Raw genomic sequence first — 18,696 nt, 5'->3', positions numbered from 1 at the left:
AAAAAAAGAAAATATTGAAATATTACTCTTCTCCGTGACTCAGGGTCACTGGTGCCCATCGGGTAACGTTAAATGAAATTCCGCAGCAAAAAAAAAAAAAAAAAAAAAAAAAAAAAAAATTTGAAATATTACTCTTCTTTGTGACTCAGGGTCACTGGTGCCCATCGGGAAACGTTAAATGAGATTCCGTGGCAAAAAAGTAAAAAAAAAATATTGATTATTAATTCTCAAAACTTACTTAATAAACTTAATAACTAGTGTTTAAAAACTTAATAATGAATGCAACTGACTGAATGCCACCCTATAAACGGATACATATGGCAGTGGGACATGGGTAATGTTGCTCGTCACCATGATTTCGGATCACAGGTGCCCACCGGGCAGTGTTAAATTAGGTCCCGGGGCGAAGAACGCAATGACTCAAAAGTAATAATCAATTATGAATTTTTAAAAAAAAAATTTAATTTTAATTAACGAAAATTTAAATAAATAAAAAAATATTAGCTAAAAATTTAATTTTAATTGACATTAAATTAAATTAATTAAAATTTAAAATTAAAAAAATAATTAAATTATGTAATTAAATTTTAAAATCAAAAAAATAATGAAATTAATTAAATTTTAATTAATCGAAACATTTAAACTTTAATTAACTAAAACTTTTTTATTCCATTTACCCACTGCCTGATAGGGTCAACTAAATTTCCGCTTGTAAAGATTTGAGTGTGATATGTAAGAATTCTTTTTAATATTGACCACAGCAATCATTTAATTATTCACAGATACTCGAAAGTAATAAACAATGCAATTGGCTGTATGCCAAAAGCAGAGCGCGTTTTGATGTAAGCTTAGATCAAGTGATCTTTTATAAATACGCTAATCCAAATTTCAGATAAAACATTTGTTTAAGTTAATAGTTTGTAAATATTATGACAAGATGCTTTCTGAAAAAAAAAATTTCATTTTATAGTTACACAGTGTGACTAGTACTAATGATATTGTGTTTGAAAAAGGTGACAAAATTAGTGGGTCAAGGATTTTTCTTTATTTAGAAAATCAACTGGAGCATTTCAAGATGTAGATAAAAGTTGTAAATTAAAACTAAGATAAGCAGTTTTATTAAAATAAAAAAGTGTATTACAGTCACTCTGACTTTGTAACATTAACAAAAAACAATTTTTTTCGAGTGTTTTTCCTTCTTGACTGATTTTCCAATAGACCTCCTTTTTCTATTTTACTTGGTTTCCCGAATTGAAATCACTTTAATTACGTTTAAAATTTTAACACCCAACAATTCTACAAAGAAGAATGGGAAAATAAATTGCTAGATTACTTGAAATAATTTTCTACTCTATTTCCAATCTTAAAATTGAATAAGTGTATAAAAAATATATATATAAAAATTTATTTTAAAACAAAATATTTTTTTAATACTTATTAATACCTAAACGTACTTCTTTTTCCTGAAATAGCAGGATTTCTTTTAAAAGAATTTGGATTAGTAGCTCTCTCTCCCTCGGAGATTTCAGGATAAAAATGGAATTTGTAGTTCAATTATGAATAAAAATTCGAAGGACAAAAAATTTTTTTTTCTTACAACGAAAGTTACGTATCTCTATGTTACAATACTATCTAATTAAAGTGTTTTTATTGCTCTAATTGACGTTTTTAGGTGTTCTTGATACCTAAAAACCAAACCTTTTCTTCCTGAATTATTTTCGAGATTTATTTTAGTTCAAAAATAACATGAAATTTTAATTTTAATAATTTTTATTTATTTATTTATTTCTATTTATTTATTTTTATTAATTAATTTATTTTTTTTATTTATTTACATTTATTAATTTTATTTATTATTTATTTATTTTCATTTTTTGCAGTTCCACCTACATTTGTTTAGATAAATAAACGAATTCTATGTTGGCTCAATGTTCCTATTTTGTTCATAAATGAACGAAGAGAAAAAATAAACAAATTTTAAAAATTAACTCTAAATTAGGATTTCTCATTAAAAAAGTTGGTAAGTGTGAAAACAACTATGAGAAAAGTAGCTAATAAAAGAGCTGTCTTGCAGTGTTAGTTAAGAACAAAAAATCCCTTCAAACCCAATGAGAAATTTCGAAGACTCAAATTTGCGTTTTCTGGATGCAAGACTAAAATTAAGAACAAGGCTCTGTTTAAAAAGTACAAACGATAAAATAATTAAAAAAAGGTATCACAAAAATCTCTAGATACACATGAAAATCTCTATCAATACATTTATTCTTTTAAAAGGAGAACAAATAAACAATCAAAATACAAATTTTCAATAAAAATAAAATGTAATCATTCACTCGAAAGCAAAATGTAGCATGCTGAAATGCATTAACTTTTTCCTTGATAGTTCTGTTTACTTCTTTTACCATTTACGAAAAAAAAAAAAACATAAATACAGATGGATATGTGTGACAATAATCGATACTTTTCATGCATATTGACAAATTTTTTACGTGTCATATAAAATAAAAAAAATACTAAGAAAAACTCATTTTCTAATTAAATGTTTAGCTCCAATCTTTATAATAAAATCTCCACACATTTTTAATGAACAAACTACAATACATGGACCTAAAATCAAGATTGTTGATTTAATTACCCCGCTAATTATTGTCCAAGATAATTCTAAGATACTCGAACGTTAGCATTTTATCATATTAGCGCAATGATTTATTAATCTCCTGAGAGGCGAGCTTTAAATAATGGCAGGAAATACAATTTTCACCTCAATATAGAATATGTAGTTTAGAAGAAAAACGCTGTAAAACTTTTTAATAAGTTCATCCTATAAATTTTAACTATTTTTATTTATTGCATAAAAAATTATAAATTTTAATTTATATCATTTTTTACACATCGTATGATACTTTTATTGCGTGTTTCATAATGTTTTGAACATGAAACAAAATACACAAGACTCAAATTATAAGACATTTATTAGCCATAGAACCGTTCAAAAGGTTGTTTGAATCAAAATTATTATCTTTCTTACAATTTTTTGTCGTCATTAAAAATTCCGACGAAAGAGAGTAAAACCAATTATATTTTGACGTAGACAAACATTTCGCAAAGGCATGCAAATAGAAAAAAATTCTAAAATATTATGACAAAGAATACGAAATTATAAGAAATATGTTAAAATCATAGCAAATGTTATCCAATATATTGGATGTTAAAAGTTTCAGAAGGATATTGTAATGTAATTGAAATTATCAAAATTAGTCATCCTTATACGCGTAAAAACGAAGTGGCCGCTTGGTCTCGTCGAAAACTGAAAGAGTGGTGAAAAATTTATATAATATTTAAATATATATTTATATATAATATATAAATTTATATATATAATATATAATATATAATAATATATATATAATATTTATATATAATATTTATATATAATATATAAAGTAATAAAATATTTAAACTTTTGACTTCATTCTATTTTAAAACAACACATGTGTCTGTGATAAAGCTAAATCTAGGATGTTGCGTTGTGGCTGCATTTAATATATATTTTTAGGGCCGGGATAGTCTGGTGATTAGAGAGTTGGGCCCATATTCGAGAGGTTCTTAGTTCGTTCCCATCCGGCCGAAGACTCACCGTGTAGTAAATGGTGACTGTGCGCGTTAAATCTGTCAAGTCGCAAAGTCCTCAATGTTCCAATAACAAATCAATAACTCTGAGGTAGTGAATTGGATATTCATCGTTCTCTGATTCAGGTCAAAATTTCGATATGTTGATGAATAAATGGATGTATGAATGGGTCAACCCTATAAACGGGCTGTGAAGTGTGTATGGCTAAAGCTAATCGAAACTAATAAGATTAAGTTAAAAATTAGGGCAGGAACAGCTACTGAAAATGAATATTATTACGTTCTACAGAAACTGTTGAGATCTATATAAATAAACATTGAACTTAAAATTCTTATTAATAAAGTGATAATTCGACAAATTATGCAATATGAATAAGTGATCGATTTTTATTTAAAAGACTTTCGGTTGTTGATTCTGATCAAAATTACGATCTGTGAATGAATAAATCGATCCGTCCTGTAAAACGGGCTGTGACGCGTGCGTGAGTGAGGCTGAAGTCATATTCTTGGCCACAGATGGCGCCACTGAAAAGCAGGAAACGCATTCTCTACTTTAAAAATCGATTGGTTTCTCAGGCAGGCTTGCTGATATTGGCAAGTGACATTAGAAACAACAATACATATATTTTTAGAATACTTGTCAAAACTGAAGTGAAAGAAAGTTGAACATAATGGATAGAAGATTCATATTTAAACTAAACTTTAAAAAAGAAAAAATATATCAAAAACTAATGAATGAAGGCAGGTCAGTGTGTGTAGTGAAGGCAGGACAAAATGAAACCAGCTTAACAGTTGGAGAAAGGAGAGAAGTTGATAGGCGATTATTAGAAATACCTCGATGTTTTATCAGGCCATCACGCTATTTTATTTTCCCTCTCACTTTTCTTATTTCCGATAGCGTCTTTTTTATTCTCATTATTAACACGTGTCGGCAATCAAAATATTCTGTTTCCCGCAGAAATTTATGAAAAATGTGATTTTCTTACTACTAATTCCACGTACAGTTACAAGGAATGTAGTTTAATCAATACTCTGATGAAATATGAAAGAAATTTCTATCGAAGGTTGCGAAACTGAATATGGTTAATTCTAACTCTTCATTTTCTAAAGACCAAAATCAACTGTGAAAAAAATGTAAAAATATTCTTTTGATGCTAATGGTTGTTTAGTTAAAATATCCTCAATATAGTAAAGATTTTTATTTACTTTATTTTACAGAATATTTAAAATCCAAATATTTAACTTCAAAACAAAACAACTTAATAAAGTTTGAAACACAATGTTACATTTCTTATAAAAATAGTATTTGCATATTCCAACTTCGATAAAACTCTGACATATCAGGTGCAAATTTATTCATTTTAATGAAGCAACAACTTTAATTTCCATTATTTGAAAAAGAAATAAGCAAACAAATGAACAAAAAGCAAAATGAAAAATTTGTTAACCCAAGTATGAGTTAAATAGAGTGCGAAAGCAGGGTTTCTTTAACTTTCCGGTGTGGGTACCCCATTATATTTACAAAAATTTTAGCAAACCCTATAAACATTGCGCTAATCAGTTACACGAGTAAGTGAAACAATCAGTTCCTTCTCTTGTGCTAAAATGTACCATTGCAGTTTTAGATCATTAACTTAAATTTCAAGATATAGATCAAAATGAAAATCTTAAATGAATAGCAAACTTAAAAATATAATACATAAGTTAAAGAAATATCAAAATTTCTAAGAAATTTTGGAGACCAGTGAAGCAACTTCCGCGACCCCAATTGGGTCGCGGGAGTTTACCCACAGTTTAATAAATTCTAGGATGCAGCATAGAGACAAGTTCTAATTCACTCATTTGTACGTTGTTTGAACGATCGAGCTCAAAATTATTAAATTAATGCATGTGATTTAAGTGTTGGCAAAAAATATTATTAATTTCAAATAATTATCGATTTATTACCTCTTCTTATAAAAAAAAACATTAAAAAAATTCATATATTCATGTATTGCTCGTGACAACTTCATTTAGTTTTCAAATGTTTCCTTACAAACTCATGTCCGCAAGTTTATCTCAAAGACTAGAGTCTAAATCCGATAACTGAAGCAAAGAATCAAACCAGAGTCAGACTATTTCAAGGAATCGAACCAGAGTCTAAATAAACACAAAAGAATCTTACGACTTTAAAATTAAAACAAGTGATGATGGGTTGAATGGTAAGTTCGTGCCAATTTCCAATTAATAGCGTCCGAACATGAGAGAATGAATCAGAATGATTGAAAGCAAATAATATATACATACATATTCTACGAGAAAGAATTCGGAAAAATGGTGCTAGTAGTTTGACGAATTAAAGTCACAATTGAACAAAAACTTCTAGATATAGCGAATCGGATGAGTCGTCGCCGACCGAGTCTTAGGACTCGGTCGGGATGTCATATCCCATCCACCATATTCATAAGATTTCGTTCCCTCAGATTACATAGTATGTCTATAATTTTTAAACTAACTTAAAGGAAAAACTTCAACTATTTGGTCAAGATTTCGAACAAAAGTTTTCAAAGAAAAACCCTAATCTCGAAGAAATGTTATTTAAAAATAATTAAATCTAATATTAACTAATTTAATTATCTAGATTCAGGTTGTACAACTTGTTGGAGTTTAAAATAATAAAAAAAATGGGCCAAAATTAAAAGTTTGTAGTTGATGATTTCAAAATAATTAAAAGCAAATAAAAGCAGAAGAAAAAGCAGATACACGCAATTTTGCTAGTTTAAAAACTTAATCATGAATTTAAAAAAATCAATAATTTCTTGATAAATTTGAAGTATAATGTTAATGCATCTTATTATAAAAACAATCATGAGGTATTACCTATTTTAAAAACAAGCAATAAAGTATTTAAATATTTATTTTTGTTTACATGCAGTTTAGAGGGTTTAAAGGATTGTTCATTTTTTCATACTGTTTACATAAAAAAATTTAATGTTCGATTTGGAATTTAAAAAAAAAAACATTGCTTTTTTAAAAAATTAAATTTCGTCATGAAAGAAGTGGCACCTTTCTTCAAAGTTTAAAAGTAAACAACTCACTTTTTATTACTCCCTTGATGCTTAAAAATCAGTCTCCTGAACCAGTCTTAAAAATCGTTAACACTTCCTTCGGTATCCTTCGAGAAGGTACGTTTCAGACTGATGAATGTGATCAAAATCACTTTTATCGTTCCGACAATTTTGAGATGGTGGCGCCATCTCTTAAACTACGAAAATAACTTTCGAAAATAATTTTAAGTTTAAAACTAAGTTTATATTTATCATCATCTTCATCTTCATGAAAAAATGTACCCCCTCAAGTTGAACTTAGAAATGTATATTGAAATAACCATTTTGCGTGTTGCGTTCCATAGTTTGAAAAAATAAAATTTCATAATAATAGTCTTTTTTTAAAAATCTAAATTAAATTTGTTTCCCTTTTATTATTTTCTCATTATTCCAGTTTTTTCAGAAACAAGTGGAATACAGTTGCTATACTCAGATTATATTAAAGATTTCTTGTCAAAAGTACATGAAGAAGAATTTTCATGATAAATTAATAGATTATTTACAAATAGTTTAGTATTGTTAACAAATTGTACACGTCATAAAAATGTGAAGAGCGGATTTTTTATTTTCACACAGGGAATCTGAAACCTTTTATATACAACTCCATAGCTTATATATTTGAACAGTACTCAGAAGATAATGAAATACCTGGGAGTCAAGAATTAACGTTAATAAGTCAAGTATTTGCGATGATGGAAAATAATAAAGGTGTTAAAAGCTAGAACAAAATACATTTTGTATACTTATAATTATTTTACATAACTAGTTTATGCGTCTTCTTGATAACTTTTTAATTAAGATGAAAAATTTCAAAAATTATGAAATGCTCTCTTTAATAATAAACTTAGGAAGCATTTCGCTTTTTTTTTTTTCTTAAACTAATACGAAGAAAAAGGTTAATATATTATTTTATCAAAGTCTACAAAAATGTAAAATACTATTGTATAAATCATAAATGGAAAAGAAATGTTAAAAAATAAAAGTAATTTTTTCAATACTATAAAGAATACATTATTTTCTTATGTCTTAATCTTTTTGTACTTCGTAATAATAAAAATAAATTGTAAAAATCATTCTTATAAATAAATGTTTGCCTTATTTTACTCATATCCCACATTTTTTCTTCATAATTACTGATTTTTTTTACATATAAAAATCTGCATACTTTGGATCGTTAATTTTAAAAAATGTATACTAATAGCGATTGATAATTGTCCGCTGGATGCGTGTAAGTTGTTTTCCCTTTTAAGCAAGTATAGATGCAGAGTAAGTGCTTTTACAGTACTGTTTAGTTTCAAAAACGAAACGAATCAGGAAATATGACACATTTGGCTGTTAATCAATATTTTCAACTTGTTTCAATTATTGTAGTGCTAAGTTTACCCTTCTCAGTCGGATATTTTTTTCCTTCGAATTTCCGACCGAAAAAAAGCTTTTATTTTTTCATTGTTGAAAATTAATATGCGTTCTATCCTAAATAAGAAAATGCAAAATATTTTTCTCAGCAAGCAGTTTTTTGCTTGACCTATTGATGGTAAAATACGTGAAGTTCCGTCCACTGATCTCCAGATTTCCCTGCAATGCACCCAAGTTTTATATTTAAAAAAATGCACTGTGATAACATATTTATTAACTCTATTGCTTTAACGTGCTTAAGATCAATATCTGCATAAGATACTTATTAAAATTAGGTAAAAATATTTTGGAAAATAATTTTAATAGTAATGAAATAATTAATATTAATTAATAATTATTAATTTATTTTTACTATTAATTAATTAATAATAATTTATTTCAATACTAATAAAATGAAATAATTTTAATACTAATGATTAGTTTTAACTCTAATGAAAGCGAAATTACAGAAAGTACAAAATGATTTTGATATCAATTCAAGGCGGGAAACCTCACTGCGAAAATCGTGAAGAAACTGGGCCTAGTTGCACTATCACTTCACAATATTCAGAAATACAAAATTAATGGCGGGATTTAAAGAAACGTGTAAAAAGCGACGAATTCAATGTCAATGATGCAATTTTTCCCTTAGTCGCATGTCATGCGACGCCGACCATACGGGCACAAAAACGCCGAACGTATGAGATGGAATCCAACAGAGAAGGGGTTATTACCGTCAACATGTATTATTCTATAATTAAGAAGTTTAAGTAAGCATTTCCAGATTGTGAGCACTTCCATACAGTGACATTCCATACGGAGACATTCAATTTTGTTAGGGGTTAAGATTTTCTTTTAACAAGAGTTTTTGCTATTTTAGTCAGTTATTTAACTGCTATTTTAGTTAGTTTACTATTATATTTATATAGTTGATTTAACTGCATACTCTAACTATTACGGAATTTCCGTTGTTCCAAACAATATTTTTCCTAGTTTAAATAAAAGTTATTTTGCTACATTTTAATAAATTAGAACCAACAGAATTTCGTACACAATTATTTAAATAAATAGTTTAAGTATTAATCCAATAAGCATATATCCAATAAGAAATTTAAACAGATATATAAAAAATTAGTTTGGAATTGGATATGCTCTTGAGTTCCGTAAAATTTTTATTAAAATTACATTTGTTTTAAAAATTTCTGCTGTAATTCACTACCACTGAAAAACTGCATCCTGTGCAAACCTCAAACGTTGATGGGTATGGCAATAGTGTTATTCAACTGTCTGTTATTTGTCTCTTATCTTCTTATTTCTATTGTTATGCACAAATACAGGGTGTTACGTAATCAGTGCCCTTAATATAAATAATTTCATAATCCTTGTCAAAAGTTGAGTAAAACAATTGGGTACTATAAGTATCGTAAATTACTGTTTAAGAGGAAAAAAATATAAAGATGTCATTGAAATATGACGAATCACTATTGGGAAAGTTGGCATTGAAAATATCGATTCCTGTTTGATTGCTTGAGGAAACGGAGAGAAATTGAATGGCTTTATTGGAATTATTGTTAAATTTCATGCGTCATTTAAACTGGTTCTGATATTTTTAATCTCATCTTCTTTAATACTGATTCGTCAGATTTCGATATCGTTTTTGGCTTCTTTCCTCGTTTAAGCCTTTATCTGCAATCCCTAGTTTATATATATATATATATATATATATATATATATATATATATATATATATATATATATATATATATATATATATATATATAGATTAAACCGGTTGTTTTTATTATTATTATTATATTGACTTAAACAATAAACTTATTAAATACATAGTAGTTGTTTATCTATCGAAGACCAAACTTTATGATATAGTAATAGATATTTAAACTGTTGCTCAGTATTCTTTACCAGGGATGGGCAAACTACGGCCCGCGGGCCAACTGTGGCCAGCCGAAAGGTTTTATCCGGTCTGCAGATAGAATTTTGACTTGCCGATCAGTGACGAATAAAAACAATATACATCCATTTTCTTGCCTACTTTGCTTAAAGCTATTTTTGTTCTTTCTTTTTCAACAAAGTACTGATAACCTTTTTACCTTCTCTATTTTTGTTCTACAAAACATAAATTGATGGAAATAGCTAGCACAGACAACTTCAATTGGTTAAGTGTAGAGAGCAAAAGTTCTTTATAGAATAGCCGTAGGTTGGCGCCATCTGAAGCAGTTGTTTCGTAACATGCCAAAGTTTGATTTATACAAATCATTATCAAAAGCTAGTTTCTCAAATTTAATATTTCATGCCCAGAAAATCTGTGCTATGTTTGCTTCATCTCATATCTGTGAACAAGTGTTTTCAACTATATACCTTAGAAAAAATATTTCAAAAATAGACTAACAGACAAACATTTAGCTTTGTACCTTAAAATAAGTATATCTCACTAGTAACCTCAATATAAGGAACTTTTAAAAATGAAATCACAATTTCATTCATCTCATTAAATATTTAAATTAAAACTTGTATATCGTTTTTTTTTATTTTAGAAGTTTTTACTCTGCCCACCAAACTTTTTCCCCGCGATTTTTTGCCCTCGACCAAAAAAGTTTTCCCATCTCTGCTCTACACAGATGGTTTTCCAATTTTAAAGTAGAATTTGAGTTTCATAAAAAAAATTCTGTATTGAATAAGAACATTTCTTCGGTTTTCAACTCAGTATTTATTAATTTATTTTTTAAAATAAAAGAAAGTGGAAAAGAAAATAATGTATTGGAAACATTAAATAATACCACGCTCGAAAATATTAAATAAGAAAAAAAAATTCAATTTGGAGCCATTATTAATGATTCAAAGAGAAAAAAGGGATTTAAAAAATTCATTTATATTTTATATTATTAATATATATTTGTATTATTATAATACTTGTATAAATATGAATTAATATTTTGTCTAAATAATTATAACGTAACACTTTCATTTAACATTAATAATAATAATAATTATTATTATTAATATCTTTCGATAAGTGATTGGAAACTTTTTGACGTGGTATCATAATCGTATTATACATCAATGACATCTTTACGGTTTATGAAGAATCTTTTCAAAATTTTTATTTATTCTTCTGTCTCGCTGCTAAATTTCTAAAGAAATGCTTAATTTTGAGCTGCTAAAATAATCTAACCCCTTAAAATAAAACAAACAAAAATTAAAATAACACAACACGGGTTTCATATTGATCTAGTTTTAGCAATATGTGTAGAGATTCAAGTGTTACATGTGAGACTCAGGGTGGACTCCCGAAGCCACTCTCCCTGAAGCAACGCGACTTCTTTAAATGTAAATAGGGAGTATCCGAAATTAGATAACAGTGTTGTCTCGAGATCTTGTAAAAGAATGCTCCTGACTGGAGGAGTCTATATGTTTATTTACTTAACAGTAAAACAATAATTTATAATTGTTTCTTGTATTTAATTCATTATAGAGGCTTCTGCTCTTTAGAGTTTATTAACTGAAAATTACTTGAAATACTTAGACTTGGTGTACAAATTTTTGTCGCATTTATGCAAATACTTGATTCTGTCTAATTCGGATGTGGAGAGGAATTCAAATCTGAAATTATATTTACTACTAAAGATACTGATTTTTTTTAAATGGTATTTTTAGTTGAGATGCACAAGTTAAAAACGTTATATATATATAACAGGAGGTCGCGTAAATTTTGAAACTTCTAGGGGAGCTAGGGCACATCATCAAGATTAAATCTGCTCAGGAACCCATTCCTGAAAATGTCGCCATACGCGTCTAGGGGTGCTTACCTATTATGTTCAGAAGCACACGAAGAATCATTTCATAATAGGAAAGAGGTTTGGAGATGCATGATGATATTTCTGGGCATGAGCTCTTATGAAATTTTAATCCTGAAGAGATGTGCTCTAACCCCCTCAAAGTTTGTCAAAACATTTAAGCGACAAAAATAGACTAACAATGTCATTGGAAAAGATCGTAGCTAGCTTGGAGAGAGAAAGCGATTGCAGACTTGAAATCGGCAGTATGAAATTATCTAAGATTTGTTTTTTTTTAAAAAAAAAGCTGCAACAGAAAAAAACTTCTTTTCCAGTGTTATATTAGCTAAACATTAAGTTCTCGTTTGCTTGTTTAAATAAAAATCCTGAAAGAACAAAAAAATTCCAGAATATTCATTTTAAAAACGAAAACTTAAATCGATACAATTTAATTTGGATACTATTATTTTTTAATACGACTTGGACATGTTTTTCTTCACTATATTCCCGATATATCCCGAATTGGCGCCACTCCTGGGTTTGATTATTTTCCTCATTAACATTGGAACCCATTCTTTCTCCAAAGCAAGTTTTTTTTTCTTCTTTTTCTTGTTAAGCTTAGGCGATCACATCTATCCACACCACAAAAAAGTAAGTATCTTTAGAAAAGACACCGACTTCCACAGAGCTGAGGAAAAAAGATCTTAGCACGAAGCTTGTTTCAACAGAAGAAAAGTTGAAACAGGTACCCAAAGAGTTACTCATCCATAAACACTCCAGAGGCGTTAATAATGGAGGACGCTTGGGTGGGATATATGGGGTGGGGGGAGGATTTTTATGGTGTGGTGGAGTGAAGCGAGGGTCTCCTGCCTTCAGTCCGTCAAGGAAGCGGTTCTCCATAAACACCCTAAGTTATTTTTGTCTTCTTCTCTGTTTCTTGTGGAAAAATGATCGAAACTAAACGTTTTGGTTATTTCAGGAAGCACACCGAAAACACTTAAAGAACCACTCGAGATAGTGACGCTCGTCTGCAGGTATAGGAGAGGGCTCTATTGTATCGCTTTTGTCTGGCATACCGCCATTGCTTTTTCATTGAGGAAAAATTTATAATTTGAGTGAAGGTTAAAACATACATGGTTCCAAAATTTCAAACGACCTTTAAAATCTTAAAAGTGAACTTTTTTATTTTTGATATTTTATTTTTAATATTTATTATAACTTTCTTATTTATTATAACTATTCTTCTATTATTATAACTTTCTTATTTAATATTTATTAAAACTGTTTTATTTTAATAATCATTTTAACTTTTCTATGTAATATTTATTGTGACTATTCTTCTATTGTAACTTTCTTATTTATGATAACTATTCTTTCATTATTAAAACTTTCTCATTTATTATAACTATTCTTTGATTATTAAAACTTTCTTATTTATGATAACTATTCTTTCATTATTAAAACTTTCTCATTTAGTATAACTATTCTTTCATTATTAAAACTTTCTTATTTATTATAACTTTGTCTTTATTATAACTTTCTTACATAATATTTATTATAACTAAATTAAACTTAACTCAGTGACGTGACAGCCCATAGAGGGCCAATGCCTACTGTGCCCATCTCAGCTTTCTTGACCTTGGGCTCTGGGGGTGCAGGAGCAGATGTTCCGGTTAGGTGGTTATCAGAACGCGAAACCCCCAGTGTTTAGTTCCCAAGCATGCTTGGTACTCATTTATCGATCCATTGAAGGGATGAAAGGCTGAGTCAACCTTGCCCGGCCCGAGGATGGAACCCAGGACCTGTGGCACGGGAGCTTGAAATTTATTATAACTATTCTTCTATTAATCTAACTTTCTTATTTGTTATAGCTATTCTTCAATTACTATAACTTTATTTAATATTTATTATAACTATCTTATTTTAATATTTATTATCACTCTAAGTATAAATGTTCGAATCTAATTTTTAGTGCCATACGCAAAATGTGTTAAGTTTCATGGTAAAAATTTAAAAAAAATCAGTGAGGTGTTAATAAAATAACTATTGTTTAAATAGATAGAATTAAAAATGCCTTTTAAACTATAATTATTTTTAAAATTTCGAACTTTAAAGAAATTTTTTTCATAAATAAGGTCTAAAAGGAATATTATAAGAAATAACTTAAGCGACTTGAAACTAATAACTTGAAATGTTAATTTTTTTGAAATAAGAGCGCTTTAGATCAGTACTTTTTATAAAATTTAAACGAGAATTAATTTTTTTTTATGTATGTAAAAACTTATTTTTGTAATATTTATAACGTTTCGTATAGTGTTTGTTTGAAACTTTATTCTAGAAAAAAGAAATTTCTTCAAAAATTGTAGTGTACTTTTTTTTTATTATGTGTAATTTGGCTAATATCACACCTTAGTAAAATTACACCTTAATACATTATATTTAGTTACTATCTATTTAGTTACTATCTATTATTTATTACTATCTATTTTAGTACAGCTCTTCTCGAACTACATTTATAACAGTCATTGAACAGCAGCCTCAATTTTGTATTTACGACTACTAATGTTCAGCTCCGTAGCCTTGTAATTTTGAATCCAATCCAGTAGACAAGGGAACTCCTAGATCAAGTATTGGGGAAAATTTGCCGTCAGTGACGGTTTTTTGATGGAACTAACCCGCATTTGCGTTACATAGAGGGGAAAACCACGAAAACACCTCACGGTTAGCCAAACGGCAAGGGTACAATAACGTATGATCCGCCTACCGCTGAGGAAATTTTACGTCAGCACTATGGTCGGTGCAAGCCGGATGCTGAATGTGAATCGACCAGCTTCAATGTTTTTCAAAAATACCAATAGATGTGAAGAAGTAAATAAATTTTTTTTTAAAAAAAGCATTTGTTTAGTCTAAACCATGCGACGCAAACAGCATATATATGGTTAACATAATAGGGGACACTTAGGGAATTTTTTGCAATTATTTGCAATGAGAAATTCACTTAACAATTGTTTCAGATTAAAGAAGTTAGCATCAAATATATTCATAGTTGTGGAGAAGTAAATGCTCAGTAATTTTAAGAAGCAATTATTTAGTTCAAAACATGCAACGTAAAAAGCCATGTCACGTCATCTCTACTAAGAACTTATCAGTAGGGTTGAACTCTCATCCATACTGAGGAAGTAGGGTTTAGAGCTCATCCTATAGACGAGAGGTCATGGATCCGAAATTGGATGAAAAGCTCATTCCATAGCTCTATAGTAAGAGCGGTCATCAACCCTAAAAGTGGGGTGTAGCGCTCATTTCCCCCCTACTTATGTAATTATTGAACTTTTTACGCTATTGTACAATATAAAAAAGATTTCATGAAATGCACACAAATCTGATTTTTTAAAAATTAATAAAATTAAAGTTAGAAAAAATTTATTTTTCGATTTATTTTTCTATTTTTTGATGTAAGGTCAAATATTATATTTAATTATTAAAATATTTTGTTTTATTTTGAACAAAAATGTTCAGACGGTTTTTTATCTCCAGCATTTTTAGCTATTAGTGTTTATAGAAAAATTTAAAAAAAAAAGAAAATTGAAAATTTTTCTTTTCATAATTTTTTTTTTTAAAGTACAAAATAAAATAAAATTTTTAATGAATTTCTTGCAGACAAATTTGAATAAAACTTTTAAAATATATATTATAAATTTCCTCCAGTTATCTAAGTTTTGAGATACACCGTTTTAAAGTTGTAAAAAATAAACGGGAAAAAAACGTAATCAAGTCACCGTTCATCCTAACTTTACTGTGATAAAAACATTATTTTTTCTCACTCTAAATTATAATTAATTTCATTATTATTTTGAATAAATATTAAAAATGGCTCATCATCTTTTTAGATTTTGAGCCCCGGACCTTTAGAAAGGAAAGTTTTGCAACCTATTTTATTTTTTTGGAGTACAACAATACTCATTCACAATTCAAGAGCAACTAAATGTTTTTAAATATTTGCTAAAATTATAATCTGTTAAAATCTAATGGTTATCGATACAACGGAAGTGAAAGGAGTGGGGATTACAATTTCGCAGGGCAATTCTGATAAAATATTGAAAGTGGTTAACATCCGGAATAAGAAATGGCTTTTGACGTATTACCTCTTTGTTTGAGAGCGTTATCAGAAGGTGAAAAAAATAAGTTTTACAAAATCTCTGTCTGAAGTTTTTGTGCAAAATATTTACTATGGGAAACAATGAAAATTTGCTAAATTGGGGTTGTTGATTGTAATAGTAATATAAACAAAACAAAAAATGTATGATTGCAGGCTGAAAAAGATATGAATGAAACTGAGTAAAAAATCTTGAATGAACCCCATTGTTTATTTTTACTCTTTTTTTCCCTCCTGATTTTGAGATATTTTGGCACTAGAGGACAATAGCTTTGTACACGTGAAAAATATTTTTTAAAAAAATAAAGTATTCTAGTGAAAGAAGTAAACTAGAAATTAAATTAATACTTTAATGAAAAATTACAGGAATAATTTAATTTATCGATATTAAAAATAAATCTATAAATTGTTGTCAACGAATGCCGTATTGTACTAATTATAGATTTATAAGCATTTTTTAAACACTCATAAATTGATTTGTCTATTCACTAATACTCAGACTCACTAATTCGTTTATTCACTAACACGCGCCGGTTGTTTAATCAGTAATACGCTGACTCATGGATTCAACTTTTAGTTATTTTTCTAACTCGCAAATAAAATTCACTAATACGGCCAGCCATTATGTATCAGCTCGTTGATATATTTATTGACTTTTATTCACACCCTGTATAAAATATGAAAAATTCATCATCGAGACTGATGCTTTTGCGGCACGATGATTATATACTTTTACCACAAATTAAAAGTGTTTATAAACTTGTTTATGGATTGATAAATTGAGTCACTTATTTACTAAACTCACAAATTCGATGGATCACGGATAATCTATATATTAATGTACCGATTAATGTATTTGCCCACTACTTGACAAAGTTAAATCTTACTGGAATCAAATAAATTCTTTTCATCTGGATCCAAGTTACATCTTACAGGAATCAAATAAATTTATTTCATCTGGATCCAAGTTACTTACTGGAATCAAATAAATTAATTTAATCTGGATTCAAGTTACATCTTTTACTGTAAACCAATAAATTATTTTCATCTGGATCCAAGTTACATCTTACTGGAATCAAATAAATTCATTTCATCTTTATTCAAGTTACATCTTACTGGGATCAAATAAATTCATTTCATCTGGATCCAAGTTACATCTTACTGGAATCAAATAAATTAAGTTCATCTGGATCCAAGTTACATCTTACTGGAATCAAATAAATTAATTTCATCTGGATCCAAGATACATCTTACTGGAATCAAATAAATTAATTTCATCTGGATCCAAGATACATCTTACTGGAATCAAATAAATTAATTTCATCTGGATCTAAGTTACATCTTACTGGAATCAAATAAATTCAAATTTCATCTAGATCTAAGCTATATCTTTCTATTCTAAGCTATAGCATTCTGTTTTATTGCATGGAATGCTTCGTGTAGTGATAAGGACTGAAAGAAAAAAAAGGGTTCTATATTTCGGAATGAAAAGTGTGTTTCCAAACAAACTCTAAGAATGGATGGTTTTCGAATCCATTGGTCGGAAGAGATCCGAGAAAGGGGCTTCCGGAACATCTCATCTCATTTGAGCGAAAACAAGACAGGTTAAGATAACAACTGTGTCCTAAAGAGTGTTTTATTTTCTCGCACAAAGTTGACGTTGCTTGTAAAAAATGTATAAATAACCGCCGGTATGACGTCGACGAGATATATAACAAGCAAATACTCTCCATTTACGCACTCCCCCGCACGTCGAACCACCCTCATTCTAAAAATTTCTGCCTTTGCCACATGCCCGAAAGCAAGTACAATCGATCATTGGCAAGATTTCTAACAATGCCAAACATTATTATTTTGTTTTCTGAATTAAATCACTGTCCAAACTTGAAAAAAAAAGTAAATAAATAGAAACACTCATCTAATTACTATTGAAAGAATTCTCTTATTTATAATCCTCAAAAATCGTTTGATTTCTATTATTAAAAATTCTTTTATAATTCATAAAACTTGTTCAACTACTTCTCCTACTAGGAATTTCTCATTCATTATTCTTAAAATGTTTCTAATTACTATTACTTCTTTTATTAATAACTCATAGAATTGTCCAGTTTCTATAGAATTCTCCGATCTGTAATTAATAGAATTGTTTGACTACTATCGAATTCTCTTATTTATAATCCATAAAAACTGTTTGATTTCTATAATGAAAAATTTTCTGTTGTATAATTCATAAAATTTGTCTGATTACTTCTGCAATACAGAATTTTCTCATTCATAATTCTAATGTGCAGTGAGCGAAATAAAAAAACAGACTACCCTTAATAATTTTTGATCTAATAATCGGATCTTCACGTTCTAGGACTTATTCTTAATGGTTCGAGGGGATGACCTCAAATATGCTAGAATGTGAAGATGCGTCCTAGAATGTGAAGATCCGATCATTAGATCAAAAGTTATTTAGAGTAATCCGTTTTTTATTTTGCGCATTGTACATAATTACTATTACTCCTCTTATTAATAATTTATAGAATCGTCCGATTACTATAGAATTCTGTTATTTATGAATCATCAAACTTACTCGATTACTATTTCTACATTGAATTCTCTTACTTATAATTCATAAAAAAATATTTGATTA

General features: G+C 28.4%; 1 protein-coding gene across 1 annotated transcript in view; it reads right to left on the bottom strand.

Moving 5' to 3' along the window:
- Window positions 1–6,823, bottom strand: part of LOC107443147 (calcium-transporting ATPase sarcoplasmic/endoplasmic reticulum type) — a 76,231-nt gene extending 69,408 nt beyond the window's left edge. Inside the window, exon 1 of the mRNA XM_071177629.2 lies at window positions 6,708–6,823. The gene's annotated coding sequence lies outside the window, so the exon portion shown is untranslated. The remainder of the gene's footprint in view (window positions 1–6,707) is intronic.
- Window positions 6,824–18,696: the final 11,873 nt, after the last annotated feature.

This window comes from Parasteatoda tepidariorum, chromosome 2 (genome assembly GCF_982258835.1).
Source record: "Parasteatoda tepidariorum strain Cologne lab strain chromosome 2, Ptep-v5.0, whole genome shotgun sequence".
Lineage (NCBI taxonomy): Eukaryota > Metazoa > Arthropoda > Arachnida > Araneae > Theridiidae > Parasteatoda > Parasteatoda tepidariorum.
The sequence above is the reverse complement of the archived record's forward strand: the minus strand, read 5'-3'. Positions and strand labels throughout refer to the sequence as shown.